The sequence below is a fragment of the Macaca nemestrina genome, chromosome 1, assembly GCF_043159975.1.
Source record: "Macaca nemestrina isolate mMacNem1 chromosome 1, mMacNem.hap1, whole genome shotgun sequence".
Classification (NCBI taxonomy): domain Eukaryota; kingdom Metazoa; phylum Chordata; class Mammalia; order Primates; family Cercopithecidae; genus Macaca; species Macaca nemestrina.
Window position 1 is genome coordinate 77,058,159 of NC_092125.1, and position 5,462 is coordinate 77,063,620.

At 43.6% G+C, this 5,462-nt stretch overlaps 1 pseudogene; it reads right to left on the reverse strand.

Moving 5' to 3' along the window:
- Positions 1–3,516: 3,516 nt before the first annotated feature.
- On the reverse strand, positions 3,517–5,211 carry LOC105493740 (nucleoredoxin pseudogene; annotated as a pseudogene).
- Positions 5,212–5,462: the final 251 nt, after the last annotated feature.

Here is a 5,462-nt window from a genome sequence, read left to right on the forward strand (position 1 = left end):
CTGCTCATTAAAGTAGGTTACCTGGGAAATGTTCACCTTTTTGTGCAGACTAGTTAGGGCACTTTTGCCTAAAGACAAGAGCATGGGCTAAACACATTGCTCAGCTTTCTTCTGGTACTGTGAGTTTCCAAAACAATGACTTTTGTCGGCATCTTTTTTCCTTCCAATTTGCAGATTTTTGGTGGCATTTCTTTTCCTGGATTATTTAATTATTGGTGACATTTGATATAGACTAGGAGTGAGTCTGCTTTGAAATACTTTGAAATGTTTTTAAACTTGCTCTGAATTCTATTAAATGTATTTACGTGTGGTTTGCACGTGAAATGTGTACATCTGTTCAAGAAAAAAACTCTTAGGTGGAAAATGAGCAGGGACTAATAAGAAAGATTTTCTAAAATCCTTCCTAAGTTTCATGTGTCAAATCCAATTAATTCATTTTTGATGGATCAGTGTAGGAAATTTAAGTTACACAAACGATGAAATACAGTTTGTTTTCACAACAGCAAGTATGATTACGTTAAATGTTTCTAGTTGGAATAATACATAAGAATATTAGTAGTTTCATTGATTTGAAATCCAAGTTGATTATATTACTCCTTTTTTGAGAGACTTATTCTTAAATGGGGAATGAACACACAGATCAGAAAGTCATGGTCTGAAAAGAAAGTGTGGCTCAGCATTTCCTTGGATAATGTGCTTGACTTTCAGGGCCTCTGCTACCTCATATAAAAGGTTTTGCTATCACTATACAACCTCCAACCTCACTTCTAGCTTGAAATACTGTGATTTCAAATGTACTCCTGGGAAAATGAAAAAATAAAGTCATGCACTACTTAATACTAAGCATTCAGATTTTTTATATGAATGAAAGAATTAACCAAAATAGTTTTTCAAGGAAAAGGAACTAAATAATCAATAATGAGAAAAAGGTCAGCATGATGTTAATACAAAATGTTTACTTATTTATTTATTTTTTTTTTCTAACTTTTTTTTGAGATAGGGTCTCACTCTGTTGCCTAGGCTCGAGTGCAGTAGTGAAAGCATGACTCACTGCAGCCTCAACCTCCTGGATTCAAGCAATCCTCCTGCCTCAGCCTCCCAAGTAGCTGGGACCACAGGCACATGACACCATATGGAGAAAATTTATTAATTTTCTGTAGAGATGGTGTTTCCCCATGTTACCAGGCTGGTCTTCAACTCCTGGGCTCAGGCAATTCTCCCACTTCAGTCTCCCAAAGTGCTGGGATTGCAGGCATGAGCCACCACTGCACCTAACCCAAAATGTTTAATTGCCATAAAAAATTGTCTAAAGGCTGTGTTGGAAGCTGGTGATTTTTGTGATGATGTTCACTTATTTTTGGCATTTCTCAAATGATCAGTTTACAGTAATGTTCCCCTGCTACCCAGGGGGTAGCAAAGTGATGCAGCTTCACTTTTTCTCTAACGTATTTTTTGGAACAGACAATCAGAAAAAAGGGAAATGGATCCTGCTGCCTCTCCAGAAAGACCATGATCTGTTATCACTGGTTTGTTCATGCTGTCATCTCTATCCTCACTCCTCAAGGGTCTGGGAGAGGGACGGCTGCAGTGATGTAGGGAGATGGTCACATACCTTTCCTCTCAAACTTCTTATCCTGCTGGTTTCCCTACCCCTGGACATGATTAAGTCCCTTTTGAAATAACAGCTAGATCTCAAAACCAGCACATTGAGGATGGATGGAGGTTGTATTTTTAAAAAGATTGCTATCTAGCATCATACAAGGAAAAAAAGTCTTACTCACTTAAGCCTTCAAAAACACAGACTCAAAAGGGAAGATCCTGAGTTGCTTCCTAGTTTCCAGATGTCTTTCTCTCTATGATCCTTTATTTACCCAAAGACCCTTGAAGGCCTCTAGTCTTGTGTACAGCCTCTTTTTTACCCCCAATTTGGAAACCCCTGAGGGTTTTCCTCCTCTTGTCCTTTGAATTTTGACAGCCAACCTAGTACTTTCATTAAATGTTAATGAAAGTACTCTTTAGCCTGGACAACACTAATTCTCTTTGTTTTTTTCTTTTGGTTGATAATGTCCAAAGATGCCTGCTTTATTTCCTGTTAGGTGATTGCATTTCAGGCTGGTTACATCAAATAACTGTCTAATTACCAACTAATTTTGTGCCTCTGAACTACAAATCAATAAGCCGATTTGGCAGGGAATAACAGTGTCAACAGCTTGTGAGGGGCTAGGTTTTCCAAATAAATAGTTTGGGTTGGCAGAGTGTTAAGTGGAGCTGAGGGTAATGTCCAGGATTGTTTAAAGTCCCTGACACCTGATTAAGTGAGGCTAAAGCCCCATAGGTCCCTAGGCCAAAGCCCCCCACCCTAAATCCTAAGAGCATAGTTGTTGCTTCTCTTTTGGTGAACTATGGTCAAATAAGAGGTTGATCTGCCTGGGACTAGCAAAGGGAATTCAATGCCTATTCGTGGCTGGCACACCCCCTGCCCTCACTCCCACCCTAAGGTCCAGCTCCTTCTACAGAAAATGTGAGGCTTCTGGTAATTCCTTGTCATTTTAGTTCTGCTTTGAAAAGAAAAGGGAATGACCATAGGGTAACCAAAGTGGGTGCAGACACTTTGGCAGAGGTCCAGTAGCCTCAGGCACAGAACTGGGTGGAGTGAGAGGTCTGTGCTGGCTAGGAAGTGCTCCTCTAAAACCTCAGGGCTGAGTTTCTTGGGAATAGATATCAAAGGGAAGAATTTGTTAACAAAATTTCAAGATCATGGGAGCTGTTCATATAAGCACGCAGAAACTCGGAGAAGGTCAAGATCAAGGAAGAAAGAGAGATAAGAAAGGAATGAGAAGCTCTCATCATGAGGTGGGAGCTCAGTAACAGTAAGTCATTATCATATGAACTATTACCTTCGCTAAATGGTTTTTCTCATCCTAAGAAAACCCCACAAGCTTCCTTTTACATTTGAGAAACTCTTGTCCAAGAACACATTGATAAGCTACTGTTTTTCCCCCTGACTAAAAGAAACTATGTCACTTAAAAAAGGACTTTCTCACCAACAGCTCTAAGCTGAGGCCTATCAAGACTCTTTCTCTGCTTCACCTCCATGTAGCTGTCACCAGGCAGTTCCTCTGGCTGTCAGGGCTCTGTATGTGTGTGCTGATACCAGAGTCAGAGCCAGAGCCCTGATCCACTGGCCCTTCACGCTCACTCTGTGGAAGAACGCCCTGGCAGATCCTTCACCAAAAGCTAGTGACTTTGCGAAAGTGATGCAGTCCTTGTTCTGGCTAGGCTATACCATCTCGTGAACCCAAGCAGAGTCTCCAAACATGTTGGATTCTGCTGTTGCTGAGAAGACACACACCGCAGGTTGCTAGCTGGGGAGTGAATGCAGAAGCAAGACACCACAGAGAGGTTGGACACTTAGGTTGTGTGATTCAAGACACACTGAATAAGTCCAAGGGTGGAAGGAAGAACGGGGAGGAGAAGACTGAATTCTAAATAACATCTCAGAAGGCCAGAGTCCCATTAGATGGGCTCTGGATTGAGCTTTTCTGCCAGGAAGGTATTCACAAAGGCCTCCACAATGGCAGGGGTGATCTCCTCCCACGTCCATCACATACTCGGTTAGTGTTGACATGTCCAGGGTAGTGAGCAAAGGGGCAGCCTCAGGAGGGTTGGTGTAACCTTGCAGAAAGTCAATCATGTCATCCTCCCCAGGTACAAAAAATAGAAGTGATGCTCCTTCTCTTTGGCTTTGCACTTGGCAATGATTTTCTCAGCTATTGGCTGAATCAGTTGCTTGGCTTCCTGGGACTCTCTGTCATCCTCAGAATCTACAAAAAGGAGGAGGTAGGGGCCAGCTGAGCTGCACAGTGTTGGAGTCAGAGAGCTTCAGCATGGGCTTGGGTGCCATGGGAACTCCCAGCCGTCCTCGTCGTTAAGCACCTCCACTCACCCCGCCACATGCTCACCTCGTCCTGTGGGTCCAGCACAATGAGCATGAGGAATTCCTTGGATTCTATACAGCCAGTTGGGGTCTGACCTCCAGGCCTCTTCAGTGTAGGGGATAGTGAGTCAGAACCTTTCACTGAAGTACTGTTTGAAGGACTCTTCTGATCTGTCTTCACTGACTAAGATAATCTTAAAGTTCTGGCCTGCCTCGTTGATCTTCCAATAAGATTCCACAAGGACCTGGGTGAGGCTTTGGCAGGATGAACACCCATGTGCAGAGAAATAGGGTCCTATGTAAGACCTTTCGGGGCTGCTGCTCTCCAGGAACTGTGAGTCATTTCTAAGGAAGGGACCTGCAATGACTTCCCTGAAGAATTTAGGTCCCCAAGGGAATTCCACACCTTCGGGGTAATCTCGGATCACCAGCAGCCCATTCTTTCACACAGGCTTTCCAGTGGTGGCATCTATGAATATTAGCAATGGAATATTGGAAATTTGGTATTTGTTCCAAAGTTTCTGTGCTTCTCCTTGTAGAGTAGTGTCAGCCAAGGCATGCCCCGCATGAAGTCCTACCACTGCCACTGGTCGTCCTTGCTGTTGCTCATCACCAGCTTCTAACCAAGCTGCTCCTCCAAGAAGCCCACCATCTTGGCCCACCACAACCCCAGCACACAAGCAGGTGGGTAGGCAGGCAGCGGCAACCCTGCTTCCTCTGTGCATGTGGCCTGGACACTGATCATTCTTAATCGCAACAAGGGTGCTGGTGGGCACTCTGATGCCACGTTCAACTCCCTATCATGGAGAGCTGTAGCTGATTTTTTATCTAATTACCTAAGACGCAGCATGCAAAAATAAGTGAGCACCGCTTATTTGTCTTGGTAGTATATTAGTCCATTTTCACACTGCTATAAAGATACTACCCTAGACTGAGTAATTTATAAACAAAAGAGGTTTAGTTGACTCATAGTACTGCATGACTGGGGAGGTCTCAGCAAAGTTACAATCATGGTGAAAGGCAAAGGGGAAGCAGGCACCTTTTTCACAAGGTGGCAGCAGAGTGTGCAAGGGAAACTGCCGTTTTTAAAATCATATCTCATGAGAACCCCCTCACTATGATGAGAACAGCATGGGGGCAACTGACCCTGTGATCCAATCATCTCCTACAAGGTCCCTCCCGTGACATGTAGGAATTGAAATTCCACACGCGATTTGGGTGGGGGCACAGAGTCAAACCATATCATTCAGCTCCTGGCCCCTCCCAAGACTCATGTCGTTTTCACGTTTCAAAACACAATCATGCCTTCCCAACAGTCCTCCAAAGTCTTATCTCATTCCAGAATTAACCCAAAAGTTCAAGTCCAGAGTTTCATTTGAGACGAGGCAAGTCCCTTCTGCCTATGAGTCTGTAAAATCAAAAACAAGTTAGTTACTTCCAAGATAAAATGGGGGTACAGGCGTTGGGTAAATGTTCCCATTCTGAATGAGATAAATTGGCCATAACAGAGGTGTTACAAGCCCTA